The sequence below is a fragment of the Talpa europaea genome, assembly GCF_964194135.1.
Source record: "Talpa europaea genome assembly, chromosome: 7".
NCBI lineage: Eukaryota > Metazoa > Chordata > Mammalia > Eulipotyphla > Talpidae > Talpa > Talpa europaea.
The window spans coordinates 56,793,519-56,817,095 of NC_140074.1; positions in this window are offsets into that span (position 1 = coordinate 56,793,519).

Here is a 23,577-nt window from a genome sequence, read left to right on the forward strand (position 1 = left end):
AATCCCTCTCCAAACCTGTTGACAAAGCAACTTACAGAAGCTAGAGGAGGGCAGAATGTCAAATCAAATCAAAGCCAGAGCACACCTGCAGGAAAAGTAAAAGTAGTTCAATTCTCTAAGTTGCTGGTCAAGGTGATGGTGATAGGAATAATAATAATATAATAATAATGATACTAATAATTTGAAAAAACACAAATTGAAAATAACAAAATGAGCATACAAAAGAAAAAAACATGGTAACTTGCAACCTCAAGCAATGACGTTATGGAACTTTTCTTCTTTTTGAAAATGGAAGTACTTTGCATTTTGATATGTTTCAAGTGTGCACCACTGAAAATCAAAATGTACCTGTAATATATTAAGTTCACCTCTAAAAGTGCAATTCTATAAAGACCAATTAGTGGTTACCAGAAGAGAAGCAGAAAAGGAATGTGCTAGTCGGGACAAAGAGACAAAATACATGGTAAAGTATAGAATTGGGATTTATCATACATTTTTCATAACACTATTTAATTTTTAAAATCTGAATTTCCCTTGCAAAGAGCGTCTTTTCATAAAACCCACAAACTACATGTGTTATTTAAGTATATTAATGATAATTTCAGTTGCAAAGTAAGAGCTGCTTAGACATAAAAATGATGTTGATATCACCACAAATAAGATTTTTTTTACCAAAGTTATAGGTTATATATCACCTCCATAGATAGTGTCTTCCATGAGTCTCATAAACAAACACTTGAGGAAGTGAGGTGTGCTATTATACTGTAGGTATCTTTTTCCTACTAAGAAATAAGGCTTTTTTTCATTCAACACTTTTGTAATTAGCAAATTTTAATTATCATTGTTGTGCAGTATTCCCTTGTTTTGAATATAATTAGGTGAATTTATTAATTTTAAATCCCTTACCATGTGATAATCTCTCTGTGATGGAAATCTGATTAATAAAAGCATACATGTTCACCAAGTCAAAACTATAGTGTACAGAAAGGGTTATATAAATATAGTAAAATATTTGCTGAGATGTGGTCAGGTAAATATAAGTATTTGTGGACTCAGTTTAGAGATATAACTGTTTCAGAGTTAATTCTGAGAAACAACAGTTGATGGAAATAGAAAATAAAATTGACATTAGCTCATGGTCACTCATGATGAAAGGAGATAGTACTGGCTTTAAGTCAAGCCTTTGTGCTATGGTAAAGTCATTCTGCTCTTATTGGAGACAAAACCTACTGAATGACCTTTTGTAACATATTTAAGTAAAATTGGATAATACTCTGTGCACTTTTAAAACAATTACAAAATACAGATTTTTTGCAATTAAACATTTTTAATAGTGGAATCAAACTTTCAAAGATTTGGTTTGCTAAAGAACAAAATATTGTTAATCAATGGGAGTGTTTTATTCTTTAATAACCCTTTTAGAAGGAGTTGCCAACAGTTATAAAATGATCGACTGTGACTTCTTTAACTTAAAACATGAAATGCCATCTTGGCTGATGTAACTTAATGAGAAATAGCCTGCTTATCAAAAATACCATTCTCTAACATTAGTAAATGAAATATAGGGCAAGGACAATCATGTAAATGTTAAAACAGGTTATGCCAATTATATGAAAACAAAGAGGACACTCCTGCAAGTGTTTAAATTGTGAAATACTTCAATTGTTAGAAATGCTGAACCTTCTACCTACCTACTCCCTATGTTATATATGTGTTAAGTATAACATTGAATGCTGTTCTACATAATCACATAAGGGGCTGTCGGAGGAGTTGTGCAGCAAAGAAAGCTAACTGAAGAACATATATATAGTAAGTTACATCTCAGAGATTTAAAAATTTCTGTACATAAAAATGGAGTTAAACATAATGTTTGTGCCTTCATATTCCATGCTTTCTCTCTAAAACAATATTCGTTATCATAGGGGAGGAGCTTAGAAATAAATTTCCTGCAGTCACTTTCCATGTTTACTTCTGATTTACAGTGTGTCAGAAAAACTTGCCCAGGAGGCAAAAACCAAGGAAAAGCCCTTATTCTTCATTGAGAATTACATGCAGTCAGATGACAAGCTTTTATGAGCACCTGATCAGGTGCTGCAGACAGATGAGGTAATTTGTAGCAGCTTTCCAGCTATTCTTGAAATTCAGTTTGCAAAAAAGTTCTTAAGATTCCCTGCTTCTGATTTGTGGGCCACTGATATTCTGAAGACTGACTTTACTGAAGTCCATGGCAATGCAAGCAGCTGAGATAATCTGCTGTTGCTTCACTGTCCTTGACCGACCGATCCACCCACCCTTCCTGACTGGGTAAACCTCGGATTCCCTTCATTAAAACTGTATCTACTACAAACATCTACTCTAACTTCTGCTCTCCTTTCTAAATCCTGACTGATTCTATTTTCTCTTCATTCCTATAATTGAGTTATTGAGAAAAAATTTATTTCACGTTATAAAAGTAACTACTACTGAAACTGGACAACAATTCTAAATTTTGCAGGGGTGAGGTTTAGAGGACATGGTAAAAACATATTGAAATATATGTTTTATACATGCATATATATTAGACATATTTAAATGTTATATGAGGATATTTAAGCAAAACTGATTGGTAAAGATATAGGTCTAATGCCTGAGAGAAAGAAATCCTTAGATATGACTAATCGGTTTACAGATCATATAAAGCTGAAGAGGAAAAATCCTCAATAAAACCTTGTACTGTTCTGAATAATAGTTAATACTATTAAATAAAAGCATGAAATAATGTGTATGTTATATTTAACATGGTTATATATTGCTTTATATGTTATATTACTATAATGTCATTTATTGTAAATATTAAGAAACAAGTATATCATTACATGAAGGACGCATGGGAGTTGTATACCTAGAAATAATGTTAAGGAATACATAAAAGTATTTTTTAAATATAGGAACTCATTGTATGTGGTTACAAATACAGTTAGTAACCAAATCATTTGCCTATAAAGAAAATGGCATAAGTGTATAAGAAAAAATAAAATAGAATGGCATATTATATGTGCATGTATTATTCATCTATTGCACAATATATGAGAATATAATAGAAGAAAATATTCCATTCATAGTAACTTAATGGCTATAACAATAACATAAACACATCATGGTGGAGTTATGAGGTATGTAATTCTTATGAAAAGAACACCATAACACTGCATATTAATAAAAACTTGAATAATAGACACATACATGACTTCAGGTTATGAAAAGTTAGAACTCTGTATTTCATTTTTGAGAATTTAATTTAATCACAATAAACAATAGAATTATTTTGTGGTAGAAAGAATGTCAAGTTGCTGTATTATTTGAATTTTTCAACTACCATTTTCTTTCATCATCAGAAAAATCAAGCAATTTTATCAGAGAGATATAAGTTCTGTGTTCATTTTTTCAGTTGATTAAGGGAAGAATTTCATATTATGTCCTAGATTTATTGAAGCACAAGGTAGAGGAAATAGGAGAATGCAATTACACAGGTACTTCTATATCCTATTGCTTTGTTTACCTAGTATAGTGTAGTGAGATGGAGAACTATGGCTACAGTGAAAATGAATCCTGCGAGCCAGTCTCTTTGTGGATAGATTTATTTTTATGGTTTCCTTAGTGTTTGTCTGAAGGGGAGAAAGACATAAGATGAGAATGGAAACAATAAAATATCTCATTCTGTACCTTCTTCTATTGACAGGTATAAGTAATACCTTATGTTTACATATCACCTGTTTTAGAGAGTGAAGTATGTTTATGAGTACCTATTCATCATCAGCACATTCCAATGCCTGCATGCAGGGGCTCACAAAATGACCGTCTGAATAAATTTAGTCACGTAATTATCTAAAAGCAGTTAATTTTTTTGAAACCTTGGTCAATTAAGTGTAGTTAATTTATTTTCTCATTTCATTAATTGGTTGCCTGGCTTGATACTATGACTGGGTTATAATTTTGTGCAAAGTTGTGTTTAAAATAGGGTAAAACTAGCACAATATATTTTTCATAATATCTTTCGCATATTCAAGAATAATTAGAGTCACATTGAAACTCTAGTAAAGGAAATTGTCCGTAATTCCTGATTATGCAAAACTGGGTTGTCTAACTTTTTAATTGAGATTCATGACATTATGGAAGATTTACAATGGGAAAAACAGCTAAGTCTCCATCTCCCAATCATTCTTTCATTTAATATTTAACAGCTATTGAGGAGCTACATAAATTCTGGACATGCAAACACAAACATAATCTTTCAAAGGATACAATCTATTGGATACAAGAAAGCTATAAGATAAAAGTGAAAATGAATTAGTAGTTGCAAGAAAACTATCTAGTGACCTACTCTATCGATAATAACCTTAGTAAAAAGAATAGGAAAAACATTCTAAGCCTTTCAAATTTCTTTTGGGAAAGAACAAAGTTGTTAAATAGCCTGACAAAATCGTTGCGATTGTTGTGGCTGGGACACAAGTTGAGTAAGCTAAAGTGGCAGAAGGTGATGCTTAGTAGGTATTCTTGTACAAGGTGTTTAGGTAAGCCATTGAAACAGAGGAGTGACCCATTCATATTTGTTTGAGGGGAATGGAATGGTATTTGTATCACTGGAAAGGTGATATTATCTAAGGTCCACCTAGAAACCATAAACAATTACCTAGTTCTCAGAATTACTCATGCACAAGCACAGTAGGTAGAGGTTGAAGTCACTGGCTCTGGACCTGGAACTCTGGGCAAACTGTGTTATTTGTGTGGCCATCAGGCAAGCCATTGTTTGAATCTCTGTGTTAGTTTCCTCATCTTTAAAATGGTAGTGATAAATACAGTAACCTTAGGGTTATTATAAAAATTTAATCAACATGTATTTAAGACAGTACACTATCTCAGTAAATATTAAGTGTTATCTGTCTTCTGAAAGCACTCTATTTCTCCATGTTTAAGATGTAGTCATGTTTCTTTCTTTACAGTAAGCTCTACTTTCTTATCAGAGAGTTTCCTGCACTTCCATGTTGCTTTCTTTATGTTCCCCTCTCTCTTAGAAGCCTTTCATAATCTTACAATCAGTATGTTGCTACTTAAGCTTCCACTCCATGTGAAAAACTCATACTGCTAAAACCTGCTTTATTTATCTCCACTTCTCTGATTGTTGCCAATGCTTGGAAGAAAGTGCAGTCAAAGCAGAATTGGGTTAACTGAAACTGAATTACAGTGGACAGGGCACTGAACCTTGTTAGGCAACCAAGACCCATCTGGAAGGGAGGCAGAGGGTTCTGACTCGACAAACAGTGTCAAAGCTTAGCCCACACAATCCCAGCCAAAGAAAGCCTTATTGATGTTCTTATCTCAGACTCAGCTGACTGACTCAAGAATCAGTGTAAACAAACAACTTTGCCAGTTGAGAATCCGGGGGTTGGGGGAAAAAAGTTAAAGAATCCTTAACTATTTACTCAATCATGCAGACAAAAAATATCCAGTACCTAAGGTGTTTTTATTATTATTATTGTTGGTTTTGGTTGGTTGGTTGGTGGTTAGTTTTCTGTCCCTTTCTTGGTACTCAGGATATAGAAATGAATCTGGCACCAATTTTGCTTTGAGTTCTTTAGCTAGTGGGAGAAACAAACTGGAAAATGGCCAATTACATTAAGTGCTCTGAATGCAGAAATGGGGAAAATCTTTCTTTGGGTAGATGTCAGAAGACAGACATCTGACACAGCAGCATACTGAAGTAGAGCTGTAAATTTTCTGCCCCTTCTTTTTTGCTATGTTTGACTGGGCTAGGGCACTGAAAGTGTGTTTGCTGCTGGAGTGAGGAACAAAATCCTGCAGGTGCAATTTGCTCCAGATTGAATGAGGGTCCTGAAGGTGAAGTCTTCAGGGTACCCTCAAGCACAGCCTTTGGTGGGCTTAGATGAATGATAGTAAGTAAATAGGAAACTTCAACATTTGCCTGTGGTTTCAGTTTCACAAGGTACTGGCTTTTCAAGAGGGACACAAATATATCAATTTCCAATTAGGGCCCAAATGGGATGTTATAGGGAAAGAATAAGAAAAAACCATATGTGTGTAGATTATTAAACTAGCTTGTTAATATACTAAAGTTATTGTGAGTATAGAAACTATTACAGCTGAAATATCATGGTCAATAGTTTTAACAAAACTTTTTTCTTGTCTGTAGATTATTCTCCTCTTGACTCTAGTTGGGATTATGTTCCATTATTTTTTATTAGCTTCTTAAAAAATGAAAACTGTGGGCAAAATTGCATGAAAAACTATTATGCTTCAGTTAAAAACTTTCATGGATATATTCTGCTTTAACAATAAAATTATTAGCTAGTTTGATAGCTTCCAGGCTCTTTTGTGGATCTGTATTTATATTCTCTCTGTTACTAATCACAACCTCATCTACTGATTCTGTAAATATAAATATAGAAGTACATCAACAAATAAAATTAATATTTTAAAAGACCGGGGCAGACTGGGCACACAGAAGAGTGCAAAGCTGCATCGCCTTTTTAGAACAGGGACCTTTCTTCAGAAAAGCCTGCTTGAAACCGGCAGATGGCTCCTGGAAGAGCCAGAGGTGAGCTGGGAAGTTCGCCCAAGATGCCGGCCAGTACCCGCAACACAGTGTCCCAATGCATATGGCAAATTAGAAAACAGACAGTGGGGAGTAGAAAAACCACATGCAACCCAGCAACTCCTTGGGAAAAAAACACACCACAAAAAGAAAGCCACCCCCCAGATTGCAACAACAGTAACTTGGAAGAACTTCTGAACCTTCCCGAAAGAGAATTTAAAATTGCCGTGATTAAAAAACTGACAGAAGTCATAAAGGAAAACAATGATAAGGGAAAAATAATCAACGATCAGAAGAATGAAATTGAGTCCCTAAAGAGGAAGTAAAAGAAATGCAGGAGATCAAAGAATTAATGGAGGAACTAAAGAACTCTGGGAAAAGCAATGAAAGCAGAATAGATGAAATGGAAGAACGAATAAGTACTCTTGAAGACACAGAAATAAAAAGAACAAAAACAGAAAAGGAAAGAGAAGTACAAAGGAAAAAGACCGAAGAAAGACTTCGGGAACTATCTGACTCCATGAAGAAAGGAAATATAAGAGTTATAGGAATACCAGAAGGAGAGGAGAGAGATGTAGGAACAGAGAAAATATTCAAGGAGATAATTGAAGAGAACTTCCCAAATGTGAAGAAGGAGCTGAAAATTGGTATACAAGAAGCAAGAAGAACACCAAACTTCCACGATGAAAGGAAAAATACAGCAAGACGCATACTAGTAAAGCTCCCAAGAATACAGGACAAGGAAAAAATAATGAAGCTGACAAGAGGGAAGAAACAGATAACATTCAAAGGAAAACCAATCAGACTGACATCAGACTTCTCCGAAGAAACACTACAGTCAAGGAGAGAGATTCCAAGAAAAGACTCCAAGAAAACAGATGCCAACCAAGAGTACTCTATCCTGCAAAGCTCTCCTTTCTCTATGAAGAAAGAATAAGGTCCTTCCCAGACAAACAGAAACTCTGGAATTTCATTATGACTATACCCAGAATCCAAAAAATACTACAAGGAGTCCTAAAGCCAGAAACTCAGAGGGACGAATAACAACGAAAGAAGACCAAAAAAAAAAAAAAGTTATTAAAAGAATAAATAAATAAAATCAAAGGAAAGACAAACAAAATGGCAAATAGAGATGCTAACATATCAATATTAACTCTAATGAAATGGACTAAACTCTTCAATAAAAAGACACAGAGTCGCAGCCTGGATTAAGAAACAAAACCCAACCTTTTGCTGTCTCCAGGAAACACATTTAGCTACAAAAGATAAAAATTGACTCAAAGTTAAAGGATGGAAAACAATTCTACAAGCAAATGGACCAAAAAAGAAAGCAGGAACAGCTATACTTATATCAGATAAAACAGATTTCAACTGAAAAAGGTAAAAAGAGACCCCAATGGTCACTACATTATGATCAAGAGGACAATACTTCAAGAAGAAATAACACTCATTAACATATATTCACCAAACGAAGGAGCACCAAAATATATCAGACAACTATTGTCAATTCTGAAAAAAGACATCAGAGAAAACACATACATAGTGGGAGACTTCAACACACCACTATCAACAATGGATAGATCCACGAGACAAAAAATAAGTAAAGACACTAAAGCTCTAAATAAGGATCTAGAGTGCTTGGGCTTAACAGACATCTATAGAACACTAAACCCCAAAAAATCTGAGTGCACATTTTTCTCAAGCACACACGGATCATTCTCCAGGATTGATCACAAACTGGGACACAAGACAAACATCAACAGATACACCAAGATTGAAATCATACCAACCATCTTCTCTGACCATGAAGGCATCAAACTAGAAATAAACCATAAAAAGAAGGCAAGGAACACTCCTACCTCATGGAGATTGAAAAACTGTACTTCTGGAAGACCACTGAACTAACGAGGAGATCAAAGAAGAAATTAAAAAATTCTTTGAATTGAATGACAAGGAGGACACCAATTTCCTAAACGTATAGGATGCAGCAAAAGCTGTAATAGGAGGAAAATATATAGCAATAGAGATTCACATCAAGAAACAAGAAAGAACTCAAAGAAACAACCTAAACTCGAAGCTCAAAGATCGAGAAAAAGAACAACAAAAAGACCCAAACCAGTAGAAGAAAAGAAATAATAAAAACCAAAGCAGAAATAAATGAAATCGAAGCTAAAAAAACAATCCAAAAGATCAATGAAACCAAATCAATAAAATAGACAAACCCTTAGCCAGGCTCAAAAAGGAAAAAAGGAAGAAAGCACAAATAAACAGGATCATAAATGAAAGAGGAGAAATCACAAAGGACACAGCAGAAATCAAAAGAATAATCAGTAACTACTATGAACAGTTATATGGAAACAAGTTCAACAATCAGAGGAGTAGGACAAATTCCTACAACTCTACAATCACCCAATGCTAGATAAAGAAGAAATAGAACACCTAAACAGACCAATTACAAGCAGTGAATTTGAAATGGTAATCAAAAACCTCCCCAAAAACAAAAGCCCAGGACCTGATGGATTTAAAAATGAATTCTACCAAACATTCAGAGACGAATTACTGCCTATCCTACACAAACTCTTCAAAAAAATTGAGAAGGAAGGGATAATACCAATGTGTTCTATGAAGCCAACATTACACTAATACCAAAACTGAACAAGGACAACACAAAAAAGGAAAACTACAGGCCAATCTCCCTAATGAACACTGATGCAAAAATCCTCAATAAAATTTTAGCTATCAGAATCCAACAATGTATCCATAAGATAATTCACCACAACCAAGTACGATTCATGCCAGAGACACAAGGATTGTTCAACATCCGAAAATCAATCAACATTATCCAACACATCAACAAAAAGAAATATAAAAACCATATGATAATATCAATCGATGCTGAGAAAGCTTTCGACAAAGTGCAACATCCATTCATGATAAAAGCCCTTGAAATTCTTGGGATACCAGGAACATACCTCAACATCATAAAGGCCATCTATGACAAGCCAACAGCCAGTATCATTCTCAATGGTGAAAAGTTGAAAGCATTTCCATTAAGATCTGGAACAAGACAAGGATGTCCACTCTCACCACTGCTTTTCAATATAATACTGGAAGTCCTAGCCAGAGCAATAAGACAAGAGAAAGACATACAAGGAATCCAAATAGGAAGAGAAGAAGTCAAACTATCATTATTTGCAGATGATATGATAATATACATAGAGAACCCCAAAAACTCCACAGAAAAACTAATTCAACTCATCAATCAGTTCAGTAAAGTGGCAGGATACAAAATCAACATGCAAAAGTCAGTAGCCTTCCTATACACAAACAGTAAACTGAAGAAGAAGAAATAAAAAAAAATCCCTTTTATTATCAAAACAAAAAAATCAACTACTTGGGAATAAATCTAACAAAAGAGGTAAGGGACCTATACATAGAAAACTATAAAACACTGTTAAAAGAAATAGAAGAAGACACAAAGAAATGGAAAGACATCCCCTGCTCGTGGATTGGAAGAATAAACATTATTAAAATGGCCATCCTACCAAAAGCAATATACAGATTCAATGCTATTCCAATTAAAATTCAATGTCATTCTTCAAAGAAATAGAACAATTATTGATGAAATTCATATGGAAGCACCAAAACCCTGAATAGCCAAAGCTCTTCTGAAAAAAAGAGAAGGGAATGGAGGCATCACACTCCCAGACTTCAAACTATACTACAAAGCCATAATCATCAAAACTGCATGGTATTGGAACAAGAACAGACACACAGGCAAATGGAATCAAATAGAAAATCCAGAAATAAACCCACAGATCTATGGTCAACGAATCTTTGACAAAGGAGCAAAGACTATGCATTGGAGCAAAGAAAGTTTGTTCAATAAATGGTGCTGGGAAAACTGGGTCGCTACATGCAAAACAATGAAGCTTGACTACTACCTCACACCATACACAAAAATCAACTCAAAATGGATTAAAGAACTAGACATAAGACCTGAAACCATAAAATACATAGAAGGAAATATAGGTGAAACACTACATGATATGCACATCAAAGACATCTTTATAGACACATCATCCAAAGCAGTGATAGTGAAGGAAAAGATAAACAGCTGGGACTACATCAAATTAAAGAGCTTCTGCACAGCAAAAGATACAATAACAAAAACAAAGAGAAACCCCACTGACTGAGAAAACATTTTTGCACACAACACTAATGATAAAGGACTGATCACAAAAATCTACAAAGAGCTAATGAGACTCAACAACAACAAAGAAAATAATCCAGTCAAAAAATGGGCAGAAGAGCTAAAAAGAAACTTCTTTGAAGAGGAAATGCAAATGGCCAAGAAGCATATGAAAAAATGTTCGACATCACTTGTAATCAGGGAAATGCAAATCAAAGCTACCATGAGATACCATCTTATACCAGTGAGAATGGCACATATTAAAAAAAAACTAGCAACAACAAATGTTGGCGAGGGTGTGGAGAAAAAGGAACTCTCCTGCACTGTTGGTGGGAGTGCAAACTGGTCCAACCACTATGGAGAGCTGTGTGGAGATTTCTGGACCTACTAAACATAGAGCTTCCATATGATCCAGCAATTCTACTCCTAGGTATTTACCCAAAGGACACAGAAACATCAATTCCAAAGAGCACCTGCACCACTATATTTATAGCAGCACTGTTTACAATAGCTAAGCTTTGGAAACAACCCAAATGCCCAAAAATAGATGACTGGATCAAGAAGATGTGGCACATATACACCATGGAACATTACTCAGCATTCAAAAAAGATAAACACATGCAATTTGCAGCAACATGGATGGCGCTGGAAGGGATCATGCTCAGCAAAATAAGCCAGAAAGAAAAAGAAAAATACCGGATGGTCTCACTCATAGCAGGAATCTAGAAAACTTAAATAAGGGACCAGGAAAAAAATAACTATAAGAAAGTAAAAATCAAAATCAACAAACAACTATGATCCAGAGACACTCTTTGGGGGGTGGGGGGCGGGGAGGGGAGGGTTTGGGGTCAAAATAAGGAGGTCACAATTGTATGGGGAATATAAAAATAAAAAATAAGTAAATAAAATACTACACAAATGCATAAATAAATAAATAAATTCAACCTATTACCTGTGTGTCAAAATTCCCACAATTATATTCCAAAAAATTATAATAAAAAAATAAAATTAGTATTTTCAGGAGCCAAATTAGATGTTACAATACTATTTTTTTAACTAAATTTCTTATCATTTCTTTTAGGAGCAGGTACTGACTGTACTGTCTCCTTGGGAGAAATCCTGTGTTTTAAAGAGATACAAGTCAAAATTAAAATTTAATCCTGTATTTGTATATATTGTATGTGTATTTATATACATAAAATCATTTATATATACACTCATAGAAAGCTATCTAGTGACATACTCTATATTTAGATAAAAGTTTTTATATATATATATATATATATATATAAGCTTATCTATCTTAAAAACTTTGGTTCCTGAAATATTAATTGACTGAAATTCTGAAAGACCTGTTTGTGAATATCACTTTCCTTCTAGAGCTGAGGGTCACTCTATTTACTAGTTTATTTTGCACAAAAATGGTAAGTAGATATCCTATCCATATAGAGAATCCTATCCACATAGAATACTAAACAGATGTCAGATTAAACAATAGCACTTATCATCCTGTAGTCTACCCGTCTAAATCTAAAGTCATGAAGAAGACTAACAACAGTTTTACACAACAATTATTTATCACTCAATTTATTGATTTAGGAAGTTATTCCTAACATCCTAATGCTAGTTAGGAGAAATCATGTACTTTCATTATTGATTTAAAATTTTTTTCTAAAAGATTACAAAAAGAAAATTATATTACTAGAATTAATACATATCTTAGGATTTACAGTTTCTTATGTACTGTCTTGTCTTACTTGCTTCATATTTTACGTTAATGTACATATTCCAGATGAAGTTACCTTTTGTTCCCATCTCTAAAGCCATTACTCACCTCCCTCTAGTGTAGATGTATTTTGTTAAATTTGTATGACATTTGTGACAGAAATATCATTCTATAGTTTACTATTTTTTTTCCAGTCACTGTTTTTATTTTTTTTCAGTAGACCCATAAGATATTGTTATAGCTCAGTCTTTTATCTATAGTGCAGAATTCCATCTCATATATAAATCACATTTTATTTATCCATCCTCTGATAAATGGCATTTTGGATGAGCTGATTTTTTTTCCCCCTGCATTTGAAACTCTGCTAAAAGGTAATTTCTGAGCCTGCACTTGTGAAAATGTTTCCTAGGGAAACAGAATTACTGAGTTGATGTAAGTGTATTTGTAGTTTTGCTAAGTATTGCCAGTTTTTACTCTTAAATATGTCTTACCAGTTTTCACTCTCACCAAAAGGGCATGAGAATTCTCATTTCCTGTAATTTCACCAGTACTTTTTATTGTCAGATTTTGTTGTCATTATCAACCTGATGAGTAAATGTAAGTCTATTTGTATCAATAATTTTGAACAAGTGAAATAAATATTAAAACATAAAATACTGTTCTAAGTCCCTCTGGTAATGACATAATTTGAATGTGATAGGGAGGGTCTGTGCAAAAAATGTATCCTGGGCAGGATTTTTTTTTTTTTTTTTTTTTGCCAGAGAGCTGTTCTTATTCTGTTGTATTGGACTCTTTTTTTATAAACATATATTGGTGAATAAATAAAACATTAGAATGAAAATTTTATACTTGAAGCAACCCTGAACAAAGAAAGGCCAGATTTACTCTAGACTTTGGTAAACGTTAGTTTTTAAATTTACCAATTTGTTGTTTATAATTAAGAAATAATTATACTAGATAACCTTATTTAAACTGGTTCCTGTTGCATTGTAATGCTTTTAAAATAATTAGAACAGTGTAATATTATCACCAAAATAGCAATATTGATCAAGAGAAAAGATGAAATGCCAAAAATAGTTTGAATTATATATAAAAATTTAATTGAATGAAATAAGCATAAATGATTTGCATATATATTAGTGTTTATTTGTAAATAGCATTGGAGGAACTATTAGCTTCTCCATCTTCATTATCTTTTATTTTCCTCGTGCACCATACATTCAAACTGTATTAAATTAACATCTGCAAACCTCCCCAAACTTTATTGACAGTACCATTGAGTACAGTGTTCTTACCTGTGTGACAGGACTTTTGAGTTTTCTTTTTTTTGGGCACATAGAATTCTCCACTTTCTACAAAGTTACTATGTTAAGTATAAAACGCCAGGCAAAAAATAAATGAGCAAAGGAGGCATTTCTAGTCTCAACCAGGAACCATCACCTACATGATCTTTTTGTTCTTCCCTTTCTAGTTGACTGAAAACATCAAGTTCTCTCTCGAAGAATATCTAAGTGCATATTTTGATAGCCGCCACAAATATACAAAACTCAAATCTTCAAACTATACAAAAAAGAATAGCATATTTAGAATGATTACATTAAGGACTTTATGTGTTGCCTACTCAATTTCCATATGCCCCTATGAAATAACCTGAATTACATGACCATATCCCTAACTCCAAATGAAATAGTAATGACATAATGGAAAAATAAATGTCTATTTGGTTTGAGCCATTACATAATTTTGGTGACCTAACCTCACATATCTAGTGTTGGCCTTACTTCTAGAGCTTTGGATGCCTTAGACTTTTTTTTAAAGATTTATTTATTTATTTAAACAAGAACCGGGGTATAGGCCAGATTCGCAGGAGGGTGAGAGGATTCACCAGAGACAGAGCGGGGAGCAGAACAGGCAGACTGACAAAATACACTGCTGAGGGGAGCAGCGGGCGAGACAGGAGAGGTCTGCTGTGCCATGTGGGACCCTTGCCGAGTGGCCAGGATGGAGCTCATGCTGCAGAGGCTGCAGACAGCTTCACTGTGCAGCGCTCAACCGCCTGCGCCACCAGGGGAGGCCCAAGGATGCCTTAGACTCTTAAGGGAAATACATGATTTATTTATCAGTTAAACCTATTCCATTTATGACTTTCTGTTTTCTGATGCTGAACCCATCCCACCTGCTTTAGTTTTTTAGTTGATATATATATACATATATATATATATGTATATAGAGAGAGATAGTTAAATATATATTAAATTATATATTTAAAATTATGTGAAAATGAAAGTGCAACGGTGAAGTATATAACCATATGAATAACACAAGCTAAAAATAAAAATAATATTTTTTTTTATTTTTTAACATGAGGCATGTAGGAAAATGGACCTGGGTACTTTTTCATCTACTACAGATAATCAATGAAATGGAGTTGCAGAAACAACTTTAATAAATTTTTCAAAACATATTCAATATTGGTATAAAACTTCAGAAAAACTAACAGATATAATTTTAAAGCAGTTTAAACTATGAATTTATCAAAAATAATTTGCAGTAGCTATCAGAGGCTTAAAATGATCATAAACCTTAAATAGAATTATTTGTAGACATTTATTCTAAGGAAATAATTACAAAACAACATGGCCTCCCTATAATGTTCATTGTGACTTTTTTTTTCAATATTAGGGAAATATTTAGATACAACATGATTACTAAACAATGAAGAATGACTAAAAGATATTCTTCAACTATATTATTTCTCATATAAGTCAAATAATATGAGTTAAATAAGACATTTGTTCAAAAATATAGATTCCTGATTCAATTCTAGACTTACTGAGTAAGAATCTACTGGAAATTTTCTAAGAATCTCCATGTTTAATGATTACCTCAAGTGGTTCTAAATATTAAGCACTAGGTGGGAAATGATGCTCACTTTTAAACTTATGACTCTGAAGAACATGCAAAAGTATTAAAAATGTGCTTCATAATATGGAGAGAAAACATAGTATACATATTGTTGGTACTATGATCACAGACATATAATTTGCAAATATATGGATAAATTCACATTCAATTTTTTTTAATGTCTACACACTTCTTTTCAATTTTTTAATGTTAATGTTAGCACTTTTTAAAAGAAAGAAATAACTGTAGGACCTCCCTGGTGGCACAAAGGGTTAAGCACAGCACTGTGAAGCTATCCACAGCCTCTGCATCATGAGTTCCATCCAGGGAGATATCCACATGAAACAGCAGACCTCTCCTGTCTCGCCCACTGTTCCCCTCAGCAGTGTATTTCAGTCAGTCTGCCTGTTCTTTTCCCCACTTTGTCTCTGGAGAATCCTCTCACCCCCCACACCTTTGGACTGCATCCCAGTTCTTGCATGCATAAGTAAATAAATCTTAAAAAAAAAAAAAATGACTGTAAATAGTTTTACAAAACTGTTCTACAGAGAAAGAATTTACCCAAAATTAGATTTGGCTCTAAAAGTCTTTTCACATATTACACATATATTTAACTCAATATTTTAAGCATAGTAATTATCCTTAGATCTCAAAAATGACCATAAATAACTTTCGGAATGGAAAAAGCAGTTAAGGAAACATATCAAATTCTGCTAGGAAAACGTGAATAATAAAATGTTCATCTATTATGAAAGAAATCATGAAGCTGAAACTTTTATCTACTCACAAACCATAAACATGTTGCAGTTTTGCTAAGCTACAAAAGAAAGTAGTTGCTACCTATTGGATTGTTTTAAATCACTACAGGACATTGCAGAAAGATTAAATTCAATAAGAATTGCACTTATCTAAAAAATTCTTCAAATGAGTTTTGAATTTTTTTTTTCTGTGAAGCTGGATTTCACCAAGAATCAATCAATCAAGAAATCATTCTTCCAATCGTTTCATAGAAATTGAGTTATCTCTTTGTGGATCTGTCAGCATTACTGATGGATGGATTTTTCTTGTAATCATTTCTTGGTAATCTCTATTTCCAAGTGTTCATCATTCCTTTGTTTTAAGAGGGAGAAACTCATTTTAAATTTTCATTGACACCAAAAATTACTTCAGAAAGAAAAAAATGATAAGTTATTGTAAAGGAAACATTTCCAGTATATTTTAATTTCTAAAATCTGGTCAATATTTCTTTAAAATGTGTTTTTTATAGTTTAAACATGTAGAAAATGTATCACATATATGAATTCCTATCATTTAAAAATGCTGGAAAAGCAAAAGTATATACATATTTTTAATCCCAAAATGATAAATGATTATAAGATGTGAATGCAGAAAAAGAAAGAAGGAGGAGGAGGACAAAGGAAAATCTCCAGGGGAAATATTTTGGTTTTCTACAATGTGCCAGGGTCTGTTATAAACATTCTACATTTAATTTTACAGTTTATACAGTAATACTTTATATCCTTTTCATAGACAAACAAATTGAGATTGATATTGGGTTAAGTGACTTGTCCATGGTCCTAAGTAGGGGTTGGTAGTGGAGGCAGAATTCCAAGTGAGACAGCCTCAGGCTCCAGAACTAGCACTTATAGTCATTGTCTTATAGTTGTTGAGTAACATAGTTAGGCCTAGATTCAAATTAGAATTCTACTCAACTCATTTTCAATGTGCACATCACTTAATTTTTTGTTATTTTATATTCTAATCTATAGAATTCAAATATCAACATCAGTGAAAGAAGTATATAGATTTCCCCACCTTTATTTCTTTCACCTAAATTCCAGTGGGGACTGTAATAAATTTGAAGCCCAGTGAAATGACAACTTCTTGCCCCCAATTTATCATTCTCATAAAAACTAAGGAAAAAGAATTGTATGAATAATGTGTGAGACTACTCATTGATATGTATGCCTGCTCATTAATTTACAGTTTGTGGGGGCAGAGAAGGAGGGAGAGAGAAGGAAAGAAGGAGAGAGAAAGTGAAAGAATTTACATCTGCCAAAGACAAAAAAAATCATGCTCAGTAAATCAGTACATTGAGTGACTTGCACAAATTCACATTGAGTAGAAAGCTAGTTTCTAATCTTTGTCCTGCTTTATATAAACTGTATAATTATGTGCAAGAGCATTTCTTTACCTTTGAAACACTTAGTATGATAAACTGCACAGGAATTCTGTGAAGAGAAAGTGAAATGACCCATTTGAAAATATTTGAAAGAAGAAAAAGTACAATACAAATGTTCTAAACAACCTTTTATGTGAATAATAGTAAGCCAGTGGATATTGCAAACATTAAAATGGATATTGCAAATATATTACAAACATACTAGCTCTGCTTCCTCTTGAATCACCAAACCACAAAGTGAAAACATCTGTAGAACCATCAACACTGCTGGAGCTACCAGTCAGGTTTGATCAGTTGGTTTGACTTTTTGTTAGGTAGAAGGAGTTATGTATTTCATGTATTTCATTACATTTCAACATTGATGTTGATTAATATGCCTTGAGATTTTATTTGCCCTTATAGATATTCATATTTGAATGCTTGAGAACTGTTTAGATGCTTGAGAAAATAGGTTGTACTTAAATAATTCTTAGCTGGTATAATGCCCTTGGTTAAAATTAATGACTTCTCTGTGTTTATAGTTTCTTCAAGCCATACAATTACGGTTTGGAAATTTTCCAAATGTCATTCGAAAGTGGCTTAAATGTGTTAACTGAGGATACTTATCTTTCATTATTTTGTTAAAATTAAAAAAAAAAATCTTTTGTGTTAAAAAGTACTGAAGGGCCTCCCCTGGTGGTGCAGGCGGTTGAGCGCCTCACTGTGAAGCTGTCCGCAGCCTCTGCAGCGCCACCTCGATCCGGGGCTGCCAGCGAGGGTCCCACATGGCTTGGCAGACCTCTCCTGTCTTGCCTGCTGCTCCCCTCAGCAGTGTATTTCATCAGTTTGCCTGTTATGTTCCCCACTCTGTCTCTGGTGAATCCTTTCACCCTCCCGCACATCTGACCTGTACACCGGTTCTTGTATAAATAAATAAAATAAATCTTTTAAAAAAATAAGTACTGAAGAATGATTTGCTTGTCATTTGAAATGATTAAGCCATAAAGTACTGACATGTGAAACTTAAAACAGAAATTCAAAATTACCTTACCCTCTAATGATAAAAATGGAAACTTTGAAATAAATTTCTCCAAAGTAATATATTAACAATGTACTTCAGTGCTTCCATTCTATAGAGTTCTTTATAATATAATGGATTAATTCAAATTAAATATCAGAAACTATTGAAATAGATCAATATCACGTTCTCCCAGTGAGATTAAAGTTAAGCAGAGCTGGAATATACCATACTAGATGAAACAACAGAAAAAAAGTATGTTCAAGTGTTTGAATAGAGTCTTCATCCCATTCTACTTCTATCTCTTCTTTCTTTACAGATTATAGGTAGCCTTACTCTTTTTCCCTTCTGCAATGCTCAGTAGATCAGATCACATTAATAAATTAATGAATTAATGGATTGTAAAGAATTTTAATAACTAATGAATATAGTAATTAATGAATATTGTAATAATGAATATTGTAATAACTACTGAATAGTTTATGTTCAGCTTCATGTTTTATAATCCATTATATAATCTAGTATTATTTTCCTTTTTCTAAGGCACATTTTCCCACAAGTATCTTCCATGCACAGAATTATTCAGTGCCTCCTGAAAGAAAATATCCATTAATAAATGCATTCAATAAATGTTTATTAAGCCCCTCTATATTAACTGAATAATGGGCTAGACAATGAACAGTGAGCCAAATAAACACAAACCTATTTCATGGATTATGTTCTGAGTGAAATCCAGAGGGGAGTCTAGTGGATGGAGAATGAAGTAAACAGAAAAAAACAGACTAATTAAAAATTATAGCTAGTTTTATGAAGGAAAGCAATGTTAAGATGTAGAATACTTGGAGGTGTTGGGTTTACACGGCGTAATCAAGAAAGATCTCTTTGAAAATACCTTCAACAGATAGTTGAATGATAAGAGTGAGCTATCAATCTAACAAATGAAAAAGTTGGAAAAAAATATTTGCAGAGATCTGGAAGCATGATTTTGTTTAAGAAACTGAAGGATCCAGTATGTTGCTAACTCTTTGTCTTCTGTTTCAGTTCTCATCTACACTTGGGACAAACTCTCCACATGTGTACTGATTGTATATCCTCTCAGCCTTCTCATGACCTTATTTGATTTGTTGTACCAACTATCATAAATACATTCAGCTTCTCTCTGTCAACTCATCTTTCCCCTTCAGTTTGTATTTATGCTCAATACAATCAAACATTGAAACAACTTCTCCCAAATATTACCTTACATTTAACTAAACATTCAATTATTTGGATGGCATTACTCATATTACCCTATTTTTTCTTCTTAAGGTAGATTCATTTAACTTATCCCTATAATACTTTGTTTTTTCTAACAGCATATATCATTTGAAAACATAGTTAGCTAAGAGCTCATCTATTTACTCTCTCTTCCAGATCAATAAAGCCAAGGGTAAAGAAACAAGGAATCTTAGTAGGCCCTCCCTGGTAGTGCAGGGGTTAAAGCCTCAGTGCTATCAAGCTATTGCCAGCAATTGCCAGCCACTGCAGCAAGAGTTCTATCCCTGGCCTGGGAGCTAACCCACATGGCAGAGCAGACCTCTCCTGTCTTGCCTGCTGCTCCCCTCAGTAGTGTATTTCAGTAGATCTGTCTGTTCTGCTCCCCACTCTCTCTCTGGTGAATCCTCTTACCACCCACCCACACATGCCTCTGGCCTATACCCCAGCTCTTGTATGCATAAATAAAAATAAATCTTTAAAAAAAAGGATTTTTAGTAAAGTCCACCATGATCTTCAAAAATGAAGTAGAATAGAGGTAAAAGGACAGAATCAAACTTTAGTTAGCCTAGATTTCTGGAGGTCCTAGACCTATGAAAGTGATGGATAGCATTGTAGATTGAAAAAGAAGTATAAAATATTTTGCATGCATCACAAGTGGTCCATAAACCAAAATGTTATATGTGTGTAGACCAATTCAATGTTTAGAAGATTTGATTTTTCAGAAATGTGTCATGCACTGCCTAAGTTAAGAAACTAATTTGATAACATGCTCCTTTGTGATTTAATTAAATAGGAAAAAGCTAAATATTTTTGAGATATAAGTATGGAGCAAAGCAAATTTAATAAATTTCTGATATTAAATATTTCTGATCTAAGTTGGCATAATTTCCAAGTCAGTTTAGTCTGTAGCGCTTAACAAATGTGACGTGATATAATTTTCTTCTCATGGTCTCCTGAAGAACAAGTATTCTATAGTTTAAATTATCCTTAAATATAAAAATAATTTCTATCTATAATTTTGGAAATGACTTTTTCTGATTGTTAATTTTTTATCACTGAACTCATTGAACTGCTTTTTTGAATTTTCTTGTCTCTGAGTTTCTTCATGGTAACTATTTTGAATTCTCTGTTAGACCCCACTCTTTCCTGTCTAAATTTGGTTTCTGGAGAATTAGAATCTCTTTTTAATGCCATATCCTGAAGTTTTATGTTTCTTAAAATTGATGTTGGAAAGTTTATCATTGTTTTTGTTTTGTTTCCTTTTCTGGTCAGGCTTTGTCTGCTTGAATTGTAATTTGACAGTTTTGTAAATAGGTACCTTTCTTTTTGTCCCAATAAGCAATGTTGTGATTTTAGTTTTGGTCCATTTTTTTTTTTTTTGTGCTTGAAATAGTTATCACTACCCTTATGTGTGTCACCACCCACAGTGAGAGGATAGTTAGTATAACCTGTGTTCTACAACTACACTGCTGGGGATAGGAGGAAAAGGAGTGATTTAGTCACTGCAATGGGTGGGCAGAAAGGAAGATTGGACCAACCTGTGCCTCCCTGCTGCTGCTTCTTCTCCCTGGGTCCTGGACCTCAGGTTTGGCTGTTTGTGTATCCTGGGGCCCTGGATCCAATGCTGGGGGATTGGAGGGAGGGGAAACCTCAGTCCTCTGAGCATTCTGTACCAGCACATGTCCTGCGTCTCTTCTGCCATTCTGGAATTCATTTGGGCTGAGGGTGTGGACCTCTTTTCCATCTCTGTCCTCTCTTCTCCAGAGCTTCCAATCAGGTTGATAGCTTGGAAGTCTCTGCTCCCTCCTAACTCTATCATCTCTATGAGTCTTGATTTACCCACTTATAGACACACAAATGAATGTATTTTTCCAGGGACTTAGTATGATGGATAGAGGAACCCATCCATTGATTTACAACTTATCTATTAGCTGGATTTTATTCAGCCCATATTTATAAATATTTTTGAATGATTTCAATCTGAATTTATTAATAAATGAGTGAATGGATGGACAAATGCATCTATCAGTCTGGTTGGCAAAAATTTGGGAATTTTTAAGCCTCATGGAAATAATTCCACAAATAGCCGGTATTAGATCATTTCAAAATAATATCAGGGGTGTATTTTTTTCTAAGGAAGAGATTTTCATGTCTCCCTTATCTTGTGATATTTTTCATCACTGGACGAGATAGGGTCAAAACATATTAATATCTTCTTTCTAATTTATAGTTTCCTGTGCTATCTTCTTTTGAGATTTTCATATCTTGAGAATCTTTCAGCATTTTATGCTAAGTAGTTAAAAGTTCTGAGATTATAACCATCTCAACAGTGTGGCTCAGATCTCCTATCCAGCATCATTGTATGTATTGAATACCAAGAAATATATCAATCACACATAATCAATAAGAAAAAAGAAAAAAGTGAAAATATCATGAGATGATAAGAGGCAGGTTATTATTTGATGGCCTCGATCTATCATAGTGAAACCTTCTCAGCCTCCCCCATTTTTGCAATAAGCAATATCATTGTCCTCTGTATTTCCTTAGTGTGGCTGGGTTCAGAATCAGAGACAAAGGGCTCTTGATCATTCCCAGCTATTATAGCATCAAGAATCAAATCATACTCATGACTGTCACTGGAAATTGCATAAGAAGAGACATCTACTTTTGAACAAATGCGCTACCCTTGAACTTTCCTTGACTAAAGACAGAAGTTAGGAAAGAGCAGGTGAACAGATGAGTCTGAGAGTAATGACATTGCTTGTTTCTGTGGTGCCAAATTGGTGAGACATAAGGAAATCTCTATTGTACAAAGATCACCTGGGACATGCAAAATACCATTTTTGTTCAGTGTTAGTCAAGTTATTTAAGAAGCAGACAATAAGACAAGGCTAAGCAAGGTTAAAAAAAAAATAGAGGAAATACCTATGAAGGAAAGGGAGGGACTATTAGAGAGCCATAAGAATGTTATTCATTGTAGGTATAACTGAATGAAAAAGAAAAGGAAACAAAGAAAGAAAGATAAAAGCATCTGAGACTGCAGTGTGGTTGTGAAGAACGCTCAACAAATTTTTCAGGGAATTCTAAACTCAGTTGCCTATCACAGTAGTTTTGTGTCTCCCAGAAACTGCTTTTAACCATTGATTGGGACAGCATATAGGAACTATGACTTTAGCATGAATGTGAGATAAATTTCAAAGCACAGCAAGTGGGGCCATGGATTGATTTTACTTTCTTCAGTGTGAGATCTAAAAGGAACTTTTTCTTGGCTGCCACATATTCTAAGGTATGGTCTTTGACAGAGAACTAATTATCTTTTGTAGAACAGGAATGAGCAATGACAAAACATAAACTGTCCTCTTAAACTGAAAGCCCAAAATGCTGTACTCATCAATCAATTTCCAATTGAGCACTAGTAAGCATACCACAATAATATATTTCAATTCTGGTCAGTATGGTCAATAGTCCTGATAAATTTCTTCAAGTTAAAAAAAAATCTCACTTGAATTGCTGTGAAACCTATTCACTAGAGAAAGCATTAGTTGTGTACCAATAAATCATGACACTCTACTTTTCCCAAATATTCTTGAACAAGCATAAATAATATAGGAAAAAAATTTATCTTACCATTATCCACAATAGAAAGTTTCTTATTCCTCATTGTTATACAGTTTAAATAAATTCACTATAAAAATTGACACACTGAAGCCATTTTACAACCATGTTATCA